Below are 26,618 nucleotides of genomic sequence, written 5' to 3' on the forward strand. Positions count from 1 at the left end.
TAGCCTTTATCATTTGATAGAATATAATTTGCATGAAAACCCATTTTATGAGAAAGAAAGAAAGAAAGAAAGAAAGAAAGAAAGAAAGAAAGAAAAGAAAGAAAGAAAGAAAAAGAAAGAAGTGTTGACGTTGAGAGAAAGCAATTAGGTACTCTATGTACTTCCACACATAAAGGTCAGGGGCTGTTCCCAAGGTAATAGACATAAGACAAAACACTGAGCCTCCTCTGAAGTCACAATTAAGCTGAAAATCACAGATCTTCGAATGTCTCTCCTCATCCCTGAGAGAATATTCAGACTTGTCTGTGACTGGCGTTTAAAGCAAATATCTCTCAATCTCTAATATCTCTATCTATGAAACACATGCTTTCCCCTGTGCCACCTTCTGCTGGTCTCCAGCACTACCCTCCTGTAGTGGAAGGTGCCAATATTCTTCCCTGTCCTCAAACTGAGCCCCGCTCCTCACCCGTTCCCCTCCGCACCCTGCTCCTCCTCCTCCTCCCCTCTGTGCTGTGTTGACATTTAAAGGGCTAGTGTGGCCCCGAGCACCACGGTGTCATGCCCTTGGGCCTCAGATGCCCTCTCTCTCTCTCTCTTACTGCCTCTCCCTCTCTAACCGTCTCTTTCTTTGGCCTGGCTGGGTCAGCACAATCAAGTCAGTAGAGCTTTGCCGGGGCAGTAGAAAATGGATTATGTCTCGAGTTTGAGCATGGGTATGCTGACCTTGGCTAAGAGGGGTCGGCAGAAGCTGGGCAGGTTTGGCAGATATCATTTCACAAATCTAGGCTAAAACAGCCAACATTAAATGTATGCATGAAAACTTCTTGGAGCAGTTTTAAAGGCAGCGGAGTCAACGAGGGCTTCAACAAAGAGAGAACAGTTGTTGAAAGGGGAGATCGGGTCAGCCACTTACCTTTAGTAGTGTTATTCTGTGTTTAGGCAGTGGTAGTAAAGCAAAGAATTCTGTTTTCTATTGGTTACATGGTCCTAGGTCAGTGATAGAAAGATTGGCCTCTAAAGAAACTGGGTAAGTGGATATACAATGAATATTTACTTCCCAATATCTCCAGTGTTTATCAGAACATATGCATTAATGGAGATTGAAAAAAGGTGCTCAAAGCGTAATGATCTCTAAACAACACAGAGCTGTAGCAGCTCTGTGAGGCTGTACTTAAGCACATGCACAATGCTAACATGCTTTTGTTTAGCATGTAGCCTATGAAGTCTCTCGTGTTCACCACTTTTGTTTGCTAATCATATGCTAATTGGCACTAAACACAAAGTACAGCTGGGGATGTCACTAGTCTTACAAGTATTTGGTCAGAAAGCAAAGTTTTGACCTGATGTAAAAAAAAAAAAAAGGAATAAAACGTTAAAAAAAAAAAGAAGCTTTAATACATGATTTTTACTACATTACTGCACACTACTCATCTAAAGTCTTTATCACAATAAACTGTTTAACCGTTTATGTTGATGAGGATGAATGAAGGCTAATGTTACCTTGTGAGAAAAATACATTAATACATGAGCAATTACAGCACGATTAATTAAAGTCGCTGGACTGACTGTTACGTATAAATGGTAGTTGTAGCTCTTTAAAGTTACATCATATGGGCTTCAAATAATTGACTTTAAAATTGAGTTCCTTATAACAAATATAAGTCAGTAAGAAAATGATGAACTTGCTAATTTGACACATCTGGTTAATTTTCCAGCCCCAGATTTAACCTTTACTCAGGGCATTTACATTGTCAGAATATACTGTTCTTGGCTTATGTTTTACTTCATTCAGCTATAGGAAACCTTTATATTTTCCCCTCAAGCTTCCAGCCTGCGGCATTGACAGTCCTCTTTTCAGAGAGTCTGGTGAAGAGGAGACAGGGTCGAGCAGAGGGCAGCGCACCTCTGTCTAACAACTTCACCTTTGTCACCTTCTCCAGCTTACCTGGATAAATGCACTAAATGCCAAATTAGACTGCGTACAGTAGGACAGAACGATCAAAAGGAGACACGGGCGGGAAACAATTTACTCTCAAATCTTCACTGCCTCACAAACACACGCAAACACATACACACACCCTTTTCCATCCCATATCTGTATGTTTATCTCTTAATTGACCCTATCTGTGCTTATCTAATCTCTCCCTCCATCTTTCTGTCTCCATCTATCTCTCCATCTCTCCCTGCATCTCCCTCTATCTGGGCCGACACAGGGGCATAATGGACAGGGGCCTCCACAGTAATTATTCAATCAGCCTCATAACCTTGTCGCAGGTTGGGCGGCCCATTAATGCACTCACCCAAATGGACCCCGCCACTTTGACTGCTAATGCTCCGGCTAGCTAGCAGCACAACAGGCTTGAATGTCAGACGTGTCATCTAGACGCAGAGTGTGAAACAATCCTTTCAACAGAACTGAGTCAACTCATTCTGTAATGGCACAGTTGGAAATATATGGAAAAGGAAAGTGTGACTTCTGAGAGCACTGAGAGTAAAAATATACTGCGCCCACAGCTGTAGAGATCAACCTGTATCAAGTGTGGCCGCAGGTGTTCACAATGTGTTGCTGCAGTGCTACATATTCATAAGTGTGGTGGATGTGTGTGTGTGTGTACACGCAAGTGTGTGTTTGAGACCCCTACCCTATAGAGCCGTGCTCTCTTGGCATGGTCTCAAGAAGCAGCAGAGAGGAGGGCACTGCGGCGAGCGTTCGCAGCCGCTGTTTGCTGTGCGTTTCTCTCTGGCTGCTCGCTTGGCTCCCGCTCTGTTTATTTTCAGCAGGGACATTTAATTAGGGCCTCCAGCTGTCAGAGGTTCGTTAGCGTGCCCCTCCTCTCCCCGAGCCACCCCTCCCCGTAGGGAGTCAGGGGCATCAGGCAAATGAACACATTTAAGTCAAACAGCACGCAGACAGACAATAGCCCCGCTGCCATGCCACCAGCTCCCCTAGGTAGAGACATGGTTGTTTTATGCCTCATCTCCCCAACCCCTGGGGCCCAATACAGAGCCTGGCCAAGACTTTGAATGTGGAGGTGGAGGCAGAGGAGCTCTCATAGCCCACTGGAGACGACATGCACACTGCGATAATGCAAAGGTAAAGAGCAGGACCGAGCCTCGCAATGTACTGTTTATAAGAAAAGGAAGAAGAGAGTAGTTCCAGTTCTGAGGATTTTTATGATTTTCGATGTCGTCTGAAGGACGACAAATCTGATAAAGATCTGTGAGCCTGAGTATGGAAAAACCTTTCATATGCTTCTTCACTGTTCGTTTGATAAACTGAAAAAACACAGCGGATGACGCTACTTTCTTGCTTAATACCTGACATTTTAGCGGGTATCCTGGTAGCTGAGGGATAAAGACACATACCATATACCACGACTGTAACATTCCTGGGGCCAGTTTCACTAAGTCTGCAACATGCAGGCTGCAATTTCCAACAGTACTTCATTTCCCAGTACTTGCGATCCATACATGGGCATGAATGAGCCCTGTAGGACTCGCAAAGTCATCTGCAATGTGTAAGTGACAGCTGTCAACATCTGCAATGTGCTTTTAAGCAATGCTCGCTAATCATTCTTTTGAAAAGCAGGACCCTGGTTCGAGGGCTGCAAAGGCAAAACATGCCCCAAAAAGTGACGTGTATAGCATCAAACTGGTTATTTGTAGTGTTTACTCAAATAAAAACTTCATAAAAGTTAATAATAAAAGTTTTCTGACACCCCTGCCTCTTTCTCCACCCCCCACCCCCATCTTTAATTATCTCCAACCAAAGGTAAATGCGGACTACACATTAAACAGCGATGTAAGATATTCCTGTGAATAATATTTTATCAAATAGAGAACGTTCAATATCATGGTGTAGGTGTAGAAAACATGGCTGGAAATAACATGAACAGAATATTTGATGTAGCTAGTTTTCTATCTTGCCTTTCATGATGTTGAGTAGTTGTAAATGAGTGTCTGGAGCGTCCGGGGAGATGAAGTTTGGTATTCTGGTTGGAGGGCTGAAAACTACTTATCATGCATTACGGCCCTGGTTGGACCCCAGGATTTGGAAGTCAAAAGACTTTTTAATGTACAATTTTTCAGCCGCTGATCAATCGACAGCTGCTGGACATGAAGATCTCTCTCCCTCCTCTCTCTCAGTATTCCATATTCGGACTCGCTCGGCATATCGGAGCGCTGGCTGCGGTTGACCTTGACGACTCTGGATCATTCCCAACCCAAGGTTCTCTCCAACTCTCAAGGGCCTTGGCGTCACCCCCCTCCCCCTCTCCCTCCCCTACCCCCTTCGTCTCTCCCATCATCACCCCCCCCCCACCCCATCTCTCCTAACCCCGTCTTTGCTCCTCCCTGGCCCCTGCCAGGGTCATTAATTATCTAATGGAATCAATACGGCGTTAGATTGGACCAGAGTGACCCCACCCGCCCCCCAGGTATCTCTGTGGTGATGAGGAGGAAGAGGAGGGTTCGGGAAGGGTGTAAAGGAATGATGATAACAGCTTGTGTGAGTGAACCAGCACCGTGCAGTCACAGTGTAGACCGCCCCTAAACTGGAAGAATACAGAATAAAGAGATCAGCGATAAATAAATGATTAGAGGGAGGGGAGGGTGGGGGGGTGGGGGATGGAGAGAGCATAAGTAGAGGCGTAGGGAGGCAAATCAGACAGAGAGAGACGGAGAGAAATGATGGACGGATAAAGACATAGATGAAAAAATAGGAGAGAGAAAGAGATTTGCTAATGTTCACCCTTGGTAATCAATATCTTTCTCCTCCTCCTCTTTTATTACAGAGAGCTTTGGTGAGCGTGCTTTGATGTCCACTCCTCACGGGCGTGGAGCTACGCAGAATCCAATCCATGCCTGTCATAATTACCGTCTACCGCGGCCTGAGTGTACACAAAAGAAATGCTCCATTTCACCTGCACTGTATTAAATATGAAGTTGAAAGTATGAGGGCACGGAATCCCATATATTTACAGTATTCACTAAAAAAATTATCCATTCTCTGGAGATTGCTCTCCAGTGATTTTTCTCAAATAAATACTGTCAATACTGAATACTAATCATTTAAGCAGTATAACAAGTATAATAACTTGAGGAAGGATGCTGACATTATAGCGTTAGCGGACATTTTCAGCAGAGGACTAACATGATAACATCTTATTTATCACATCTTCATCTTATTTTTATTTAAACAAGCAATAAACTAAAGAATCTAAACTGAAAAGGCAAGTGTTAAAATTATTTCACGGTTTACTTCCACTATCTTACTATCTCACTTTACCCCGTTTCAGAAGTAGTGCAATGCACTCTGGGGGTTAGTAAATGTACTTTGGGCATAAAGAGACGGAGAATCAACAGGGTGATTGCAACTTCAACATGAACATTAGAACGATTCACAGGAATAAATACGAGTAGAAAACATCTAAAAGTAGATCACTTTGGGAATAAAAGTGCAATGAAAAAAAGAATAAAAAGAAAGCCACTAAGTGCAAATGCTCAGTCCATTATGAAGTTAACCATCCCTGACCCTGATGACATCTTTGCTCGAATGACAAAACGCTGGGTCAATAAAATAGCCCAGGTCAAAATAATGGCTCCAATCTATTCTGAGGTTAACGACCCCAACCTCAATGTAAAGCAATTCTTAAGGTGAAAAGTGGGACTTACAGGAAAGTCAATGAAATTATTTTGAGCACTTTCACAAAACGAATGCTAATGTGCTCTCATGTGAGGACTGATAATGTTTGTTCCTAATTTTCAAACGTTCCAAGATTTTGTAAAAGTTACTGGCGAACAAACAGAAAAAGGTAGCAGGGAGAAAGAAACCTCTCCCTCCGACTGTGGAAGAGTCAGCTAAGTGGATGCAGCTCTCTAGAAGGCTGAGGATGGTAAATCCACTCCTGCAGGCAGAGACCACATCAGCACTGACCTCCAAATAACCACAGGCCAAAGAACAGCACACAGGGTCAACCGCCCTCTGCAACACACACACACCAATTTGTGTACTGAACGCCAGGACTTGAAAGCGCACTCTCGTTCTGCACACCAGCACAGAGACGTCCACTCGCTAATACAGACACATCAATTAGCATGGTGCAAATGTCAGAGTTCAGAGCGGTGTCAAACTCTTGATAACAGTTGCACAAGTTGTGTAGGTGTTTCGCAGCACACTGGGGAAACAAGGGTACCCACTGGCCTCGTACCATATTCCCACACAGTGCTCAGAGTTTGATGCTTTGTTTGAATATTTCCAGATACATTGTTAATGTATGTAACTTCTGCTTTATGTCATGGCATAAATTAGAGAACAGGAAAACAGAAAAAGACATGAAAGAGTGACTGTGAGGAAGATGTGAATCTTGCACCTGCTCAGATATTCCATTTAGAGGGAAAGTGGCTGTGAATGTGGATGCCTATACATCGTGTGCACGTCACTGAGTAACTGCATGTGTGTGTGAGAGAAAGAGAGTGCGTGCACACACAGGCTGGTGGATCCCTTCAGGCCGGTGTGTGAATGACAGCGGGGGTTATGTAAGGAGCCACAGCGGGGCCGGAGTGGACAGTCCGACCGGAGATCAGGTCAGCAGAGTGTGACACTAAACACATCTCCCTGACACCACGCTGACACCCTCTGTCACAGACCCACACACTGTCTGTCAACGCTCTTCTCACACACACACACGCACATGCACGCACAGCGAGAGCAAGAAGTGTGTGAGCGGCTGTCTGTCAACACACCAGACACTGACCACCTCACTGTATGTGTAAGAAGGCAACAGAGAGAGACAAAAATATCAAGAGAGTAATAGAAAAAGGAAGGGAGGGAGAGGTGAGGAGTACGTCTACCTGAGAAAAGTGAAAGCTGCTGTCTACCGACCCAGATGTATTCATAAATTAAGCAATATAAAAAAGTCATTGTACTTTTCCTTTCTGTCAGGGTTGCTCACTTTTGTATACCTGAATTTATGACTTCTGTCTAATCAGGCGATTGTTCTTTTACGCGCCGAAGAATTCAGCAGTAACACCAGCGCAGAAAAATAAAAGTGATGCTCCAACTACCTTTTATTACGTCTTTGAACCGTACACTTTGTTGCCAACATTTTCACGCTCACAAAGTCAGGGTCTGTCACACAGTTGCTGTTCATGTTGGCATGAGCCGCAGCTCCCTAAATCCAAAGAAGGAACCTGCGTCTGGGTCTAATAAAAAAGGCCTGAAGGCAGGTCACGACCAAAGCGTCCTGCACATGCGAGAGCTGAAACGGATGGAGAGGCTTAGTGGCTCATTGGGCCGGGGTATAAACTGTACTGTGCACATGCAATGACACGGTCTGACCCTGTTTCGTGTCAGTGTTGCTATACAACCTTGCGGACAGGGAAGTGGAGATATTCATCATATTAAAAAAAAAAAATTGAGAAAGATAAAGATAAAAAAAATACTGCTCTGGCACTAAGTTAGTAAAAACTGCCTGAACTGAATGCACGTAAGACTGGACAGTAACTCTTTTTTACCAGTAGTTTCATTTTTGACACCTCATCCCGACACCTGAAAGAGTGACTCTGTGCTGCATGTAGTTATTTGGTTTGAATTTATCTCTAGCGGCTGCTATCTCAGCAGGTGTGTGTGCAAATGATGCTGTTGGCGGTGTACGAAACACAGCACAATTTAAAGCAAACACACAACATAGATTTCGGAGTGACATTCAGGAGAGAGTGTGCAAAACAAACACTCAACACAAACACGCAGACAGGGAATCTTGCAGGAAATCATCGAAAACACACTTAGTGCATTCATACGTGCACATCCACACACTTACTCACCCATGCACACACATTTTTCCTTTGTGAAATAAACTGTTCCACTATTCTGACTTTTTACTTCAAGTAACAAGACCTCCAAACACAATGCTTGAAAAATTATGAAAAAAGAAGAAGAAAAAAAAACTGAAAACCTGAAATCACTATGTGATGGTTTGATGTTGTTATTTACTTTACAGCAGGAGCGAACACTGTGCGTTTGTCACAGTCATTCTGCCAATTTGGACCACCTGCTGCAAGCACCCTGAAGGCAGCGAATGTTACCAAGCCAGTAAACTGTGACCAATTCTGCCTCTGCAGGTGGAGAAGGACACGCAGCCGCTCACTCTCTGCTTCTGTATCTCAAACTCCAGCACACGCGTGCACACACACACACACACACACACACACACGCACACGCACACGCACACAGTTTACAATTCATCAGAAAGTGTTGGGCCATTATTAGTGAGGTCACTCAGCACAGAACACAAATGTACATAATTATTTAGCTTATCTGAAAAAGCAAAGATTGGAATATTTGCAGTCAGTCAAACTAAATTGATGAAATGCACAACGAACTTTGTGTGAAAAGCAATAATGGTGCCTTCAAGGGAGAGCAAACATTTAGTCAAATTATCTAATCAAACGAAACACATCAATATTCATTTATAATAAATTTTAAATCTACACTTTTATGCAAAAATATGCACATTTATCTGTGTATTTTCTGTGATCCAACATACTGTCACACAGTAAAAGAGAACCCGGGAAGTAGAGGTCAATTTTAAAATTAAACTCTTCATTCTGTTGTTCCATTTTATCAATTATTACGTGAGGAGAAAATGACTTTGACTTTAGTCTCACTGCTAATGTAGTAATTTAGTAAGATAAATGTACTAAATATGGAACATTTCTGTTCTGTCCTAAATGAGACAGTAAAAAGTTCACCGCCGCTATTTTATCTCAGGGAAAGAAAAAAAGTACTTTAGGATTAGATTTAACAAAAAATAGAATAAAACTTTTAGATCTTTATCTTTTAATCTTTATCATGATGTGTACAAAGATAAATGTAGCAGGAGATTAACAGATCAAAATTCATCTGTTTTAATCTGACAGCAAAAATCTGACAAAAGGTGACAACTTGAGGTGTGTGTGAGAAAATCTAGCAAGCGAGTGGGAAAGTGTGTTTACACTCATGCATGCGTGTGTGTGTGTGTGTGTGTGTGTGTGTGTGTGTGTGTGCTGACCATAAGTTGTTAGATCCGTTATCTACTCACCTGACGGGCATTTCCAGCGTTCAGTCTGCTGCTGTTGAACTGATCCACTTTGTCTCTCTCTTCCTCCTCCTCTTCCTCCTCCTCCTCTTCTTCTTCTTCTTCTTCCTCTTCTTCTTCTTCTCCTCTCCGGTGCCCCTGCTCTGCCCTGGCGGTGCCCCCCACCACCACCACCACCACCAACACCACCACCACCACCTCCTACTCCACCAGCACCTCCAGCTTAAACACAGCAAACAAACACCGTGTGTGTGAGCCAAGGGGGCTGGGACAGGGGCAGCGTCAATCCCCTCACTTTCACAAAAGCCGTGGCCGCGCTGCCGGACACATCGTGGACTCCCGTTGCAAGAGTGTGTGTGAAAGAGCGAGCTTGAAAGAGAGAGAGAGAGAGTGTGCGCGTGTGTGTGTGTGTGTGTGTGTGTGTGTGTGTGTCTGTGTGTGTGTGTCTGTGTGTGTGTGTGTGTGTGTGTATGAGTGGCGCTAGCTGATGTAGCTCTCCTTGGCTCTCAGACTCACTTCACTAACACTCTGCTCCGCTGCTTCTTGGAGATGGACTCGGATTAGGACACAGCCAGTGTGAGAATCTCTTTCTCACTCTCTCTCCCTCTCGCTCTCTCTCTCCCTCTCCTTCTCTCTCTCTCTCTCTCTCTCCAGCCGGCATGCTCCCTCCCACCCTTCCTCTCTCCCGCTCACTCATTCACTCTCCTCGCTGAGCTTCTTTCTTTTCATTTCCTCTTGGGAAAGCCGTGCACACCAGTTGTCTCTGCCTTCAGCTGCTCCCTCTCTCTCTCTCTCTCAGTCACTAGTAAATATAAAAGGCATGCTTGTACAGCCCCTCGCCTCAGTCTCTCTCTGGCTCTCCCTCCCTAACTCGCTGTGTCTCATGCTTTCGTTTGCCCCCACCTCTCTGTGCCCCCCTCCCTCCTCCTCACTTTCTTTCTCACTGTCAAAGCTGCCTTTCAAATGCTGATTAGCAGCCAGAGTAAAAGAGAGAGAGAGAGAGAGGGAGAGAGGGAGAGAGGGAGAGAGGATGACTGAAACAAGTGGGAGATTCCATCACATCCAAACGTATTGTAAACTGTGACTCCCGTCCCGTACAGACACACACACACAAACTTGTTTCTGTCACTTAGCACGACATTGCATATTCCTGGAGACTTACCCTCAACCACAAAACATGTTTTACCTCAAACATATGTTTCATCATGGTGGTAACACATTTCTCCAAACTAAATGAAATGAAATCTTCCAAATCCACTAATACAGAATCCGCATTTTCTGCCTTTGTTGATCAATATAAAACATCATTTATAAGACCATTTTCTAATCTCTTCAAGGTTCAGAGATCAATTTATTTATCGTTAAAAACTTACAGAATTTATAGAGCTCCCATCCTAATAAACCAACACCAACCTGCCACCACTACTGACAAGGTTTAGGCACAACAGCTACAACTTTAGAGAAAGATTCTGGCCGTGGTTTAAAAGAAAACAGCGTTGACTGGCAGTAGGAAACAGGATGTGACCAGCAGTCATACAAATTTTTTGATCCGTCCATCCATAACATATACCAATGTCACGCTACGTCTGCCTCTGCATCTGAGGCAAAAAAAAAAAAGATCGAACTCGAAATGCCACAAGAGGTGCTTGTCAGGTACACATAAACATAGGTTGTTCTAGGCATTTAAACAAATGTCCATAAATGGAAGATGAGCCACTGTAACGTGACTGTGTGGAAGTGAGCAATACGACTACCTGTTGTTTTACTCACAACAGCTGCGGCGAAGTGTGTCACACACACTCAGCCTGCAAGCTATCCACATGACTACGCTGAAGACGGCCCCTTTACTTGAGAAAACAATGTAAAAACACTCCCACAAACAAAATCTTACATAAGTAAAAGGACAGAAGTCATAAAAGCAAAGTTTAAAGCAAAAGAAGTCATTATACAGGAAATGTCATATTACTGGATTACTATTACTGATGCTTTAATATTATGTTTTGGGTGACTACTTCATATATTGTTTTTGAATGAAGTATTACATCATATTTTATACACTGTTTGTCAATGTGCAAAGTAACACTATGTGTCAAATAATGTAGCAGAGTAAAAACTAAAGGAGTTTCTCTCTGAAATGTAGAGGAGTAATAATATAAAACAGCATCATGCCAGTCGATTGGCAAAGTGAAGGGCAGCAGAGAGCCGCTGCCCTCCTCTGACGAAACCTCAGCACCTCAAAGTTTCTGCACACACCACTGCTTGTGATGTCCGCTGCCAACAGATGACTATGAAGGACCTTCAACCATTTAATAAACTTACAGTTTTAAACCAAATTGCTCCGAGGTAAAAACAAAAACAGGGTCCCCTTTCCCGAAAGCGCCTTAAGGCTAAGATGATCTAAGTCCCAGTGTGAGTCTGTTGGCTAAGGTCTTAAGATGCTTTTGGGAAATGAGGCTCAGATATGGTCATTTGACGTGGCTGAAGGCTTTTTCCACAAAACCATCCACTTCTGGCTTTTTGCATCTGAAACATTTAGTGATCTTCTATAATGAATGCACAAGCCGAGCTTTTAATAAAGCCTGACTGGTCTTCCTTAATCATACGAGGCAAAAGTTTGGATAAAGTTTTGTGGTAAACATCCGATAGTGAGCTGGGTCTCTGGCAGGAGGCAAACTTTTCTGGGCACTACGTTTACTTGAGAATTAAAAGAAATGTGGATCTCTCTTAGTGATGGAGGCCAGTATGAAATTAATGGTCTAACATACTTAACGGTGTTCTGCCTTCCCACTCCGATATGGTCTCTAAAGTAGCATAAAAAGGAAACGCTCAAGTACCCAAATACTGTACTAGAGTACAGTATTTGTACTTAGTCACACTGTATGTTCAACCTATAGTCAACATGTGCTGAGACCCACATACACATAGGCAAACAACATATACGATCACAGATCCACACGCACACGCATCCACACACGCAGGCGAATACGTGAACAAATAATCACACTCAGAGACTCACTGAAGTACTCTCTCTCCCACCAATCCCCCCCCCCTCCTTCCCCCCTCCTCCCCCCTCTCCTCTGTTCGTTCCCCTTGCCCTCAAACACTACTCAGAATATTGATACATCACTCCCTCCTCCTTTTTCTCTCTCTCTCTCCGCCTCTCTCTCTCTCCCTCCATCACTCACTTTCTCTACTGAATACTGATAGGCTGTCTACTCCGTGGTCTGAGTTTCAAATCTCTCCCTCCCTCACGCTGCCTCCATCGCTGCACCCGCTACAAAAAAAAAGAAAAGAAAAAAAAAAAAACAGCAACATAAAGGAGGAAACAGCAGAAGTTAATGCACTGAGGTAGACATAAATTCACTTAAGTACCATTTCAGATTATGTCAAGCTAAAAATGGGCTTAACATTGTGGAAAAGAGGGGAGGGAGGTGACAGAGAAGGGGAGGGGTGGGAGGAAAAGTGCTGCTTTGGTTGGCTGTCTTGCCAGCGGAAACTGGCCGAGCGGCTCGCAGCACTGTAGTGAACAGGCAGCCGACAACAAAAGGAAAAAGACGTGTGAAAAGTTCAGGCAAATGAAGACGCATTCAGTGTTTTTTGTCCGACTCCCACCCTCCCGTCTCATTGTTGGGCATGTCGGCTATGGCGCGGTCGAGGTGGGGGGAGAGAAGGGAGTGAATGAGGTCGTCAAAGAGTCCCAGTGAGCCCCCTCCACTTCTCACACACACACACACACACACACATACACACACACACGCGCGCACACCAACACATACGCTCTCAACAGCTTGAAACAGCTGAGAGCAGGAGAGAGTCACAATAAGAGAAACAGAAAATGTCCTGCTTTGCTCAAATGGATGGGAAGGTGGAAGGGCCTTTCATGGTATTTGTGTGTTTAAGTGTGTGTAAGTGTAAGTGTGTGTTTGCGTGGGAGAGAGAGAGAGAGTTGGTTCTTTGGAGGAGGCTTTCTGTCTGCATTAGAAGTGCAGCGCGTCTGAGACACTGGGAGAGGGAGTGTGTGATTTTGTCCTCCAAGTCTTCCCCAGGCGTCCTTGAAGGAGACTTGCAGGGAATATCTGACTCTGTGTGTGTGTGTGTGTGTGTGTGTGTGTGTGTGTGTGTGTGTGTGTGTGTGTGTGTATCTGACTCTGTGTGTGTGTGTGTGTGTGTGTGTGTGTGTGTGTGTGTGAGAGCATGTGTTTGAGCCCTCATAGGCTTATTTTAGTACCGGAGGCTTGCCTCGCGGAGCAGTATTACAGGTGTTCCCTTCACAAATCAGGGTGCTCCTGGAAGTAAAAAAAACCACAACCCGAGGCCGGAGAATTAACCCGTCCTGATGAAAATGAAATGTAACGGAAGCGAGTGTGTGAATGAGAGTGAAAAGCCTTAGTCAGTGCGCGCGTGCGTCTCTGCGTGTGCGTCTGCACATGCATGTGGAATAGCATGTGACGACTATTGCAGTCAGCGAGACAGTCACACCCATGTCTGACCTTGTTTCTCCGCCTGTCTTCACATGCTATCGGCTGTGGTCAGTTCAATGTGGTGACAGAAAACTGCCTTTTCAGTCCAGTGACAGAAGAAATATCTAAAACCTTAGCATCTTGAAAGCGGCATTAGCTTATGAAAACATCCTCAATTACGAGGAATGGTTCAGAAAAATTTTAAACATATGTATTGAAAGAAAGATCGTTCTAGGTTTTTTAATCAAACTAATTACCGATTTATTATTGATGAGGCACCATTTTAATGTAACAGGTCAAGGACGAGACAGTTTTATCTCCATTAAATACTACTGAGTACTTCAATCTAGATCAAATATCATGTCTTATAAGCTGATCAAGTATTTTAAATGGTGTTGCCTTTTGCTGTAAAGCAACTAGTAACTCTAGCTGTCAAATAAGTGAAGCAGAGTATAAACCACAATATTACTCTCGCACATGTGTAGTACGAGTAGAAAATAAGAGTAAAAGGGAACAAATACATCTAACGTGTAAATAAGAACACTATGTACTTATACTATCTTCGATTCCTCCTCTGAAGCACAGGAGGCAAAGAATGACACTGAGATTAAAAGAATGAATGGAAATTGAGCGTAAATGTTTATTCCTGACCTTGGAAACTCGCTCTTAACTCCATCTGCTGATGAAGACTATGAGATGTGGTTGAAAGTTTTGAAAAAAGCTAGTAAGTCGACAAAAGAATGTAACATTTTTTTCAACATTCAGGGATTGCAGGTGACTACTACTTACTCAAACACAAAAAGCTGAGGTCACTAAACAACAGGGGGACAACGTGCGGCAGCTTCATGTTAAAACAGATTTGTAGTGGGTCTTCTGAACCGCCGCAGACTTTCTGTTTCCGTAGGAAGTAAACACGGTGAAAACTGGCTGATTCTTTACAGCTAAAACACACTGCGAGTGTGCAGTGAATGAAAATGAAGTTGCTCTGCTGAAATTCTTCCAAAAATAAACCTGACTACATCCGACGTATACATGTTGAAATTTGATTTCAACATACAGTATCTGTAATGTGTAGAGCACCCAAAGAAAAAAACTCTCTCAAAACAGTCATCTGCTGAATAGAGATTAAATAGAGATTATTTATTCTTGATAGTTAGTGAGTAATTGGAATATTTTCAGAGGCAAATTTAGTGCTTATTATACCAAAAAGCATTATGGGAAGTGTAGAACCCTTTATGAGAGAAAGACAAATCTGCCTAAAACAATGTTTGTTTTTAAATAAAAATATTGATGGTGTTGACATGATGCAGCCGTATGTGCAACACTGACAATAATTTGCTTTGTTCTGACATCCTTTTCTGTCAAGAGATAAAATACTTATCCCGACTCAGTAGCTGCCAGTGTAATATTTAAGACTGTTCATATTTAGCATAGCAGACTGCAACGTTTTCTTCACCTTCCCCTACAGCGGCTCACATGGATGATAAGTACGAAGGGGCTGTTTAAAGATAACTGCCATAGAGTAGATAATATTCCAAATCTATCAGACAATAATTCTTTGAGGGCATGTGGCCATTAAGGAGCTATTTCGCCTTTTGTTGAGTATGCTCCTCCATATTTCATTGAGATGCATATCTGCCTTTCACACTGTCTGCCTGCTCTGCTATTCTCTATTCAACAGTGACCCATTGCTCCCTGCCATACAATCCCTCACCTTTCTGGGCTTAAAAGTAATTACCACTTTAATTTTCTGTCTGCTTTTGTGCATGCCTGAGTGTATCTGTAACTGACTGGAGTGCTGGCTGTGTGTGTGTATTTATGTGTGTGTGTGTGTGTGTGTGTTTGGGGGGGTACATGTATGCATACAAGAGGCAATGAAGTGCATGTCTTCATATAAATGTGAGTAGAGCTGAAACAGCTAGTTAATAATTGATTTGTTGTTGATAGAAAGGGAATGAACTGACAACATCTTTCATAATTAGTTAAGTCACTGGTTCTAGCACCTCAAATATAAGGATTTGCTGCTTTACTCTCTTTTACATCTTTGTAAAGTGAATATACGTTGGTTTGGGGCTGTTGCTGAGACAAAGCAAGCCATCCGAAAATGTCACCTTGGAGTCTGTGAATTTGGGTTTTTTTTTTATTTATTTATTTATTTATTATTTTTCATTATTTTTTGACATTTTAATCATCATATTTTTCTATTTGTTAAAAGAGAAATTGACTGACTAACAAACAATTGAAATCATTAGGTCTGTGCATTCAGTTTTTCAGCGTGTGTACATTAATTTTCTTGCATCAGTCCGTGGTCTGTGCAGTGTGTGTGTGTGTGTGTGTGTGTGTGTGTGTGTGTGAGTGTGCGCATGTATTATTCACCTACATAAAATTTGTATTCAAATGTATGTGTGTATGTGAATGTTTTGGAACGTTTTGTTTATGCATGTTTTGAGGCATTGTGTGCATCTAATTGTGTGCATCTAAAAGAAGAAATGATTGTGTGTTTTTGTAGTTAAAAGTCTGTGTGTGCACGCGCGTGCGCGTGTGTGTGTGCGTGTCTGTGTGCATGTGTGAATGTGTGTTTATGGTTATCCTCCCATTGGCCCAATTACTCCAGAACCAAACCCCCCTTTGCTTCCCTGCTTCCCCCCTAAAATCCCTCACCCCTCTCACCTCACAGTCCCAGTGGTGGAACCCCCAAACACCCCGACCTTCCACCCCTCCACCCTTCCCTGCCCCGCATCCCTGCATAGCCAGATTGTCCATCACAATATACCCGACCCCCTCGTAGGACCTCCACCACCTCCACTGTACCACTGCTCCTCTCATCTCCAGAAGTCCCTGTAAAGCATCTCCATGTCTCCCACTTTGTCCCCCATCTACTATCATCTTGTCTTTCTCCTCCTTCATTTACCCCTTAAACTCCTCCTTTTGCCCCCCTCCTCCCAAACCCCCACCCCACCCCTCTTCGCTCCTCCATTCTTCCCCCTCTGCCCTCCCCAGTCCCAGGTGAGCTGACGACACAAGGAGAGCAGAAACACTTGGCGAATATTAATGGTTTGATCTGAATATTAATAAACCATGCATTTTAATGATCTTTAAAAAAAAACACACACACACACACACAAAGAGCCACAGAAAAGCGCTATACTACCAGGCTAAACACACACACACACACACACACACACACACTCACTCACATACACAGAAAGGCCTGTGCAAACCCGCACACACACACTCTGAGCTGAACTATCTGTCCTGCACTGTGTAGATTAGTTAAAACAGGGCCTTATCCTCCAACCTGCTGTTTAAATGCTGAGCATCACGTTCAAGACAAATGCGTTGTCTTTTTTTTCCTCTCAGTAAATGAAGACACCTCTCCTTTCCCACGTCCTTCTCCTCTATCTCCTCCTGTTGCTCTCTTCATTTTCTTTTTATCTCCTTCTACTTGTTTAGTTCAGGCAGCCCCCCCCCCCACCAGCCCCCCCACTCCCTCCCTCCTTCTACCTCTCACGGTTGCCTCATTTCACTCCCCCTCTCTTCCTCCTTACCCACTCCCTCCCTCCCACTCCCCCCAACCCCACTATCTCACCCTCTCTCACTCTATCACTTTCTCACTAGATTACCCCATCTCTCCCTCTCTCCCTCTCCCAGCCTCACCTACTCGATATTCCAGCCTTGTTCTCCTGCAGTCTCCAGCACAACTTTCTGACCCACTTCCTCTCCCCTCCCTCGCCCCCTGATCAAAGCCTGCAGGACGGCATTGCCTTGGGCAGAGGAGAGGGAGAGTGCGAGATGGGGGGATGAAGGGATCCGAGCCGAGAGAAGAGAGGAAGAGACAGATAGAGGAGGGATAGAGCGGCACGAGAGAGAGGGAACAGAGAGATCACAAGGACGGGAAGAGGAGCCAGGTGCCCTCTCAGCCCAAGGACAAAAGCTCTTCCTGGCTGATCACACACACACACGCACACGCACACGCACATACAGAGCGAGTCCTGTCAGCGCCGTCATTCCTGGTCATGTACGTTATGTGTGACGACGGCGTTGACATTAATGTAGTGTGATAAAAAAAGGCTTTTTTTTTTTTCCTGCAGCTCGAACCCCAAAACAGCTCAACTTTACAAGTGATGGCTATTAAAATTCAACAGGATGTTTAATAAATTACACTTTCAGATTACATGTTGTCCCATCTTGTTATTCTGTTTTGCATTCAGGCGTTGCACAGGTGAGCGCACTGACAATGTTTATCTGTATCTCAGCAGGTGTCAGTCAGGGTGTAAACCCTCCTTCTTAAGTCAATTTTGTCTCAAAGTTTTATTTTCTTAAAACAAGTGACTGAATCTATACGTGAAGTAGGATTTTTTTTTACTCTGTTTCAAGTAGTTTCTACAATCAAGCTGCATTTTTCCTTTTTTTGGAGCAGAAAACAAACGCTCGCTTCTAGAGAATTATAGTTCATGACTTGTTCTGACACATATAGGTGTTTAGGACTTTATAGACAGAAATAACTTAATAAGATGGATTTTTTTTTGCAGTGTACAGCCTTCCCTCTCAATGGAGTTGTTATAATTTTAAGAGTCTGTGTCTGGGTTTGGGATGTAGGATCTGTCCATCCCAGTGGCCGTGTCGGTTGGGCAGTCAGGGCGGGCAGAAAGGATGGAGGAACACCAGCCCATTTGTACCCAGAGCGAGGTGGCGTGTACTTTTAACATTCCCAGCGCATCCCGACAAAGAGCACTAATTATAAATAAATTAGGGACACGACACGGTGTGCCACAGGGGGACCAGCCAGAGCAGTCACAGAATAGAGAGACTGATAGAGAGAGAAGAGGGTGTGTAAAAGAAACAGAAAGAGGTTGGAGGGAGGGAGAGGAGAAGACAGAGAAGAGCAGACAGGAGAGATTTGGCAATGACATAGAGGAGCAAGTAGGAGAAGAAAGTAGATAAGAAAATAGAGGAATGGAGCATGGGGAGGCCTGGGGATAGAGGGAGTGTGGGGCGGGGGGGGTGTAAGCGAGCGGGTATACAAGCCCTGAATCCTCAAAATATAGCTTGAACAAACATCTACTGCCAAAAAACTGACAAGATTCTCTCTAGATGACAGAGGCAGTGCAATATGTTTGAACAGAGATAGAAAAAGGTGGCAGGGAAATTAACAACCAAAATGAAACAGGGACGCAGCGTCCCCAAAAAAAAAAAAAAGGACCTGATACAAGAAGAACTCTATAGGAAAAGCAAAATGGATCTGCCCCATATCTGTTATAAATACATTCCTGTTATTTTAGAGGTAAATAATACAAATCTGATTAAATAAATACTACACAATAATCATAAGGTGGCGATATCTAGCAAAGTGTTCTACACACACTAGTAGTCAACACTCCCAACCTGTCACTCAAGCTTATCTGAGATGACTTGTCAACCAAGCAAGTGCATGCCAAGAGACTGCAGTGTGTGTGTGTGTGTGTGTTTGTGTGCGCGTGTGTGTGTGCGCGTGTGTGTGTGTGTGTGTGTGTGTTTGCGTAGAAAGAAGAGAGATCCGTTTCTGTTTCTTCGTACCCGTGTGCGCACTGGTTTGTGTGTGTGTGTGTGTGTGTTTGCAAGTGCACAAGTGCTCACGCCTGTGTTTGTTTGTTGCATGGTGTGTCTTAAGAGGAAGTGCTCATGCTTGTGCGCGTGTGCGCAGGGAGAGCACCTCGCTGCTATCTAAATGGATCACACTTCAGAGTGTGCCACCATTTCTCAGAAGCTGCCATCTCCGTGCAGACAGACAGACATGGGGGGGGGGGGGGGGTGAAGGGGGGGGTGAAGGGTGGAGGGTGGGGGGCAGGCTCAGCCGACTTGCTCCACTCAAGGTTATGTCCTGCCTGAAGTTGAGAACTGATGACTGTCGCCACAGTAGGAAAATGTGCCAGAGTTCAAGAGGAAAAATAACCGTTGTCTTTACTTGGGGGCATTTCTCCGTGTGATGTGAATGTCTTAAATGATGGAGGAACAACCTGCCTGGATGATAAAGCCTGGAGACATTTATCGTCTGTGAACAACTGCTTTGTGTCTCTCAGTCGGGCTGTGGCACAGAGCTGGGGGTCAGAGGTCAGCCGACTGTGACACAGACAGCGAAAGGTCGACTGACTGACCTGTGATTGGCCCCTGACATGGCGACCCCCCACTGACACCATGGTAGCCATGGCTACTGAGCTGCAGACAAACATGATGTCAGTATGAGACTTGGTGGAGAGAGGGGTGGGGGGATGGGGGGGATACACAGACATTCACACAACTAACTTCCCATTAAAATCATTATCTTGCATTGAGGACACTTGCAGCACCTGATTTGCAGAACCAACATGCGCAGACAGACCTGCAAAGTGCAAATAACATAAAAGCATTGGGGTCCCCATTATCAAAGTCTATGCTTGTGTCTACAGTCTCTAAACTTTCTGCACAGAGGAGAGTTAAAGAAGAAGAAAGGTAAAGAAGGGAGGGAAGACAAGAGAGGAGCAGCTTGTTGCATTAGCATTCCACCAGCAGAGAGGCTGTCTGTTTGCCTCTGGCAGCAGCCGAGAGAGGGGGACACTCTCTGCATCCTCACACAGCCCGTCTATCTCTCCCTCTGTCACTGTCTATCTCTCGCTCTGTCTGTCTCTGCCTGTCTCTCTCTCTCGCTCTACTGTCTGTTACATTTCTCCCTCCACTCTGCCACTGCCTGTCACTGTTTTTCTCCACTCTGGACAATTTTCTCTGCAGTCTTCTTGTATCTCCCTATCACTCTATCTCAGACTGTCATCTTACTGTTTATCTTTCTCTCTACTAATTTCTACTTGACCCCTTTTCTCTTCACCTTTTCTTTTTAATTCATGACCTCATGTGCCCCCAACTGTCTCACCTTGAAATGATGCTATTCACTACCGAGACAAAATAACAGGTTGAGTGAGTCATGAAGCTACGTACTGTATCATGATGTTGGCACTTCAAACTTGTAAGGTTTCCATAATAAGTAACATATCAGATGTATCTATTAAAAAAGGCAGACCCAGTGAATAAATAATACATATTTACACATGCACAAATAAGCATTTTGTGCATGGCTTGCTGATATCAAAGACGCACTCCTACAGACGCTGTTATGATCACCTCATTAGATCATTCCATTAAAATGCTAAATGCCATAAAGACAAAATGTGAATTTGAATTTAAAATTAAATTGTATGACAACGTCGTCGAGTCACACAAGTGTAAATACAGTCATGTAGGTGAGTGCTGCAGGATGTCAGTCAAGTGCAAAGGCGACCTCCCCCTTTCGTTGCCATGGCGATTTTAATAAACACACGTCTTGACCACTCCACGCATGCAGATACATCAAAAGCAATCCATTAAATAGTATCATGTTCGTTTTCAATTATTCATTGAATGTATTAAAGGTTGTATTTTTGCATTCATTATTAAATATAATTCCTGCTGTAAATGAATACAAGAAAAACAGAGGAGCACGGCCAAACCAAAACTTTAAATTTCATCTTCTGTACAACAATCTGAAGGAAAAAGATGTTCACTCACTACCTTATCTTTATTGGACGATGACAGCGTGTGGATAAATGTACTGTGCAGTCCATAAGAAGCAGGACAGTGATTACATTGTTTTGGTTCTGTTCTCAAAATTGGATCTGAAATGAGGTTCAACTGCTGACCTTCAGTTTTTAGCTTTCAGCTAACAGTCTAGCAATCGTAACCATTTTCATCCACGGGATAACACTGCAGCAACAAGACTACAAACATAAAGACAATGCATAGTTTAAGGCAAACAGACTGTGTCTGGCCCAGTGAGTCACCTGACTTCAATCCAACTGCTCATGTGTTGCTGAAGACCAGAGGCCCGCACTATGAAGCAAGTTCAACATCCCCAGGATATTATGTGTTCATTATCTGACTTCACTAAGTCAAACAACAGTGATTATCACCTCCGTAACTCAACCCAGGTTTTCCCCGAGGGCGTTCACATAAAATGGGCGGTGTCTGCAGCATATGACCAATTGCACACAAGGACAAATCTACTGGCAACAGAGCAGCACGTTTTACAAAAAAAAAAGAGCAAACTGCAATATTAGACAAATCTGAAGAGCTTAAGCATAATTCAAAATGCAGGAAGGACAGCTGACCAAAAAAATCACAGACTGTATGACGTTAATAGATTCATAATATCACTGCCCCATCATTAGGGCACATAGATCTGACTGTGCCTGACAACTTTAGCCTCATTCTTTCAGCTGTCACCCCGGCAGTGTCAAATTGACTTGGGAGAAAATAAGAAATACATATAAAACCATAATTAAAAGCGATAAATAGACTTAACTAGTAAAACAATTACAAGGCTTTAGGGCTTCAATCAGTCTCTGTTGCAGGATGATATCAGTGCACAAAAGCACATTAAAATGTCTTTGACATTGCTTGCAGCCAACAGGGAAAAAACGAAATGAAGGAGACGGGAGGAGGTCCTCCAACATAGGAGCATACTCCTGCTGAGGAGCTGGCCCTCTGCAATAACGAAGGTCGCTCGTATAAAAAAATAGTCAGGGAAAGCCAAAGGGGTTCACCGGTCTCTGAACACTCTTGCCCTTCTTCGAGACCCTCTCACAATCTGGGCACCGAGCTTCCCGGGATCCTCTGCGAATGGTGATGCTGTTTTCCAAGAGAAGGGATTGGCGAGTAGGTTGCGCTTTTATACGAGTTGATACGTTATAACAAATATAAACTACTCCAGGGGAGGTTAGGCTTGCAGCATAAGTTACCATGGCAATGTACCCCAGTAAGAAGTTAACTAGCGGCCTAACCCTGAAAGTCCAGGGTTAAACCTGAAGTTACCTTGCTAACCCCAAATCCTGCTTCGTAGTACAGGCCTCAGACTGAAATCAGAAAGCAACTGAAACAAACAAAGTGAAGGTGGATGCAGTAAAAGCCTGAAAATGGCCTATGGTCCAATACAGAATTCTTAAATATGATGATTTTATTCACATTTATCTTAAAGTCTCCCACCACTCACAAATGTGTTTTGGTTACTTCACTTGAATATTTAACCTTCATGGTGCAGAATGATATATTTGCAGAGATTTTTTTTTTGTTTGTTTGTTTTCTGTGCTTAAGGCGTGTGCTGTACAAGATAATTTTGTGGCATCACAACTAGTTTGGAAGTGGTCCAATGGGCAACTTACACAAATGTAATGTGGAAACTTGAACCCTCCAGTGCACAAACAATGAGAATAGAATATTCACAAATTCTGGAGAAAGAAGATGTCATTTTTAAGTTTTTAACTGAACTTTTTTGGTTGAAAAACTACATCTATTCGTCTTAAAACATGTCTGGAGGGGATCTTTAACTTGTACTTCTGTCCCCCCACTAAGCAACTACAGTATGTACAAGAAGGGGTGCAGCTGTTACACAGCGCACTTGAACACTTAAAATCAAAAAAGCTTTGATCAGATAGTAAAAAGATTTCTTTTAAAAAAGGAAAATGAAGTATTAAGTGAGTTTAAAACAGCACTGAACAGGAAAAAGAAGAAAAAAAAAAGACTAAAACACAATATGAGAATGAAATATAAACAAAAACAAAAACAGCACAGAGCCAAAACAACAAAAATATGTCACTGTCCTACTACTTACAGACTGAGCTGTTTGTACAGGCGTCTGCACCCATTTGACTTGAATTGTCAAGAGAGGAAAAATGCTTTTCAACTTGTCAAGATCCAGTCTGTCTTCTCTGCCATGAAAGAAGTCAAACACTTTGAGAACTCAACTTTTGTCAGCATTTTCTACCGGCATGTGCGAGAGTTGTGAAAACCCAGCGGTTTACTGTCATTCTCCTCCTGAAAGCCGTGAACATTTGTTTTGCTTTGTTGCTAACTGCAACAAAGTGAATACAGCTTAAAACACATTTAGACATGAATGCAAAAAAAAAAAAAAAAAAAACCCTTAATGAAAACATTCAATCGCGACAGAAACAAAATCACCATATCAGTATGATGAGTACTCGCCCTAATACTCTGATGATTACTCTGCTTTATCAAATTTAATTGGATTATAAAGGCTTAGCCTCCAAATAGCTGTGGGTTAGTAAATCGCTCAGGAGCTGAGCTAAAGCCAAGCCAACTTTGTACTGTAGCCACCGAGACAAAATGCATTCAAACAAATTAATAGTCCATTAAATAAAAGCAAAGCTCTGGAAGCTAATAGTGCCTTAAAAGCATATTAGCATTAGAACAGGATAGACACTCATTTGTCTCATAGGAGAGCGTTTTAGCAGTGAGATACCCAGGGATGAGTTAGCAGCCTCGTGATTCTTTCTTTACATATATGTGACATCTGGCGGAGGTCTTTCGCCCAACAATGCTGTGAGTGATGGTTCCACCTAACCCTGACACGATCAATTCCTTCTTTTTTTCCCCTGTTTCTTTCCTTTTCCTGCTTTGTCACCAAAACTCATCCTTCTCATTTAAAAGGTACTGTATTTCCCTTGTCTCAATTAATCTCCCTCTCTGCCTCTGTTTGCCCTTCTGCTTTTCCTCTCCCCGCATCCCTGCATCCATCTTGTTCCTGCCCTCCCCCTTCCCTCAGGCCCAGCCACCACTCTGGTATTCCCAAAGTCATCTGCAATCAGACATCTTCAATGGATTAATTACACTGTCCTCACACAGCTTGATTGAGCATCTAACATCTACACCCCACCTCCTCAGACCCCGATTGCTCCCTCCTCACCTCCACCCACTTACAGACCTCGAATGCTTTCTTCTCACCCTCGTTTCATCTCTTTCATGCCCCCCTCCCCCCTAAAACCTCTACCTTCAACTCCAGACCCCACCCCAACCTCCTGTTCTCTAAAAATGACCACAGCGGTCGTCCCCCTGTTCTCCGGGCTACGGAGCCTTGCTAATTGGACATCGATTGGCGGGGCCCTCTCCATGATCTCTCCTGAATATCTGGATCACACTAATTGAAGAATTAACTTAGGTGAGACTTGGACCTGGAAAAAGGAAGAAGGAGAAAGGCAAAGACGGACAAAATGCCTCAGCTTAAAGAAATACAATACGGTACACTCAGGGGTGTATCCAGGCGCATGAACAGGCACTCACGTACAAAACGAGGAAAAGACATGCAAGGAGTCGGAGCTGCTTCAGAGATAAATAGGTATGGACATTTTGCCACATGGTAGGACTGCACTGATCATTATTGTCTGATTCAGAGTAAGTTTAACCAGCGGAGATCCCATTAGCTTCCTTAACAAAAGAGGAACAGTATAACTACAGGCCTATCGTTGCTTATTTTTAGCACACAAATACACACAATCTCTTTTCCACTCCTCCCACACACACACACACACATTCACTTCACATCAATCATTGATCCCAGACCATAACCCCAAAAGCAGAGTGCTGCTTTGAGTCATTCTAAAATCATGATGGATGACAACTTCCCAAAGCAATCCCTCTGCGTGCCAGCATCATTTAACTAAAGGCATCAACCTGCCCCAGCCAATACCACTCCTCTGTTTCCCTAGCCTGAGAACGCCGGACTCTGCCTTTCAAACCCCTGACATGACTCTGAAAAAAAGTCCTCCTGAAGAGACATATGAAGGCTGCCACAGAAGAATGAGCTTCACCCAAATTCCTGATCATGAATCTGTATATACCCCCCCCCCCCCCTCCCCAAACCCCACCCATCCCACTTTCTCAAGCGGTAAAGACGCCGAGAGATGAGACTGTGAGGAGGTTAAGCTGACCTCAGGCTCACGCTTTGGAGCAGGCTTACCCTGGAGTGTGAGATGACAAAACATTTAGCCCGATCTCACTTCCAGCTCACTGACAGGCTGAAACAAAAGAACAGCCTCGGAGGAATTTAAAATCATTGAATGAATGTCAATTAATTTCACAGGACGGAGTTGAATTGATTAGAATATAAAACAATCTTTCTTGAAAGCAAAAGGGAATTGATGTCCAAGGCCTTCAAACAGCGAGAGTGGGAAGACAGAAAAACGACTAAATGAAAGAAAAGACGGCTGATTTTGTGTGTACATGTGCATGTGCTTAACAGTGTATGTGCCCAGGTGCATGTATGTGTGTTGGTGTGCGTGTGTGTGTTTGTGTGTGTGTGTGTGAGAGCTCAGCAGTTGTGTTGCACGCTTGGTTGGCGGGGTGTGTGTAAAGTAATTAACATGATAGCCTCCCTCTCAGCCTGATAGCCTGTTCCCTGCAGCGAGGTCGTTCAACAGACACCAACAGACACCTGAGCTGCGTCTTAGACACAACCCTGGAGCGCATCTCTAATGCAAACACACACACACACACACACACACACACACAGACGTGTTCAACCCACATATGCCTAGTACCAACAAATACTATGAACATACAGCTATCAGCAGAAATGACATGGTACAGTGGCATACTGCACGATAGCTGACAAGCAGTTTATTCAAAATAAACTGACATTTATTAATTCACCTTGACAACCGTACAGATGCAGTGTAAAAGATATATTTAAGAGACAGTGTGGGAGCAGGAAATAGAGATAACTACAAAATCAGTGACTTCATACCACTGTCAAGGCATAAGGTATTTTATTTCAATAACAAACAATGTTAAGATTTTTTAAAGCACATCTAAACAAAAAAAATCAGATATATTTTGTTTAAAGTGGCTATAATTGATATTTGTATAATAACGTAATGTATCAGACATATAGAATAACAAGTCATTCATAGTGATGAGTGCCCCCCCCCCCCCCGGTCACTCTTGCCGCTCTCATGGTTGGCTACAAGCCTCTGAACATAGTGGAGCATTTTGCAGCTAAATAAATACAACAAAGTCAAAATGGTGGAAGCAAAGGGAGAGAGAGAGAAAGAGAGAGAGACTGGCTGACAGCCACAAGTTTATATAGTGGAGCCAGACCTGGTGAGAGAATCTCCCTGATGACACCTGCAGGGAGAGGCCTGCTCAGAGACGGTCGTCACTATGTTTACATCAGGAGTTTGTAGTTAGCAAATGGGGCTAAAACGAAGTCAATATTGGACGTACATTCAGGAAACACGAGTCCAAA

The 26,618-nt window shown here is 43.5% G+C and overlaps 1 protein-coding gene across 2 annotated transcripts in view; it reads right to left on the minus strand.

The window, feature by feature from the left end:
• npas1 (neuronal PAS domain protein 1) overlaps positions 1-26,618 on the minus strand; it is a 64,099-nt gene that overhangs the window by 30,094 nt on the left and 7,387 nt on the right. The window contains exon 3 of one of the 2 annotated variants that reach the window (XM_056374903.1): positions 9,081-9,299. The gene's annotated coding sequence lies outside the window, so the exon portion shown is untranslated. Of the gene's footprint in view, positions 1-9,080; positions 9,886-26,618 lie in introns of those variants that run through there. The other variant, XM_056374904.1, reaches the window with a different exon arrangement.

Source organism: Seriola aureovittata, chromosome 4 (assembly GCF_021018895.1).
Source record: "Seriola aureovittata isolate HTS-2021-v1 ecotype China chromosome 4, ASM2101889v1, whole genome shotgun sequence".
NCBI lineage: Eukaryota > Metazoa > Chordata > Actinopteri > Carangiformes > Carangidae > Seriola > Seriola aureovittata.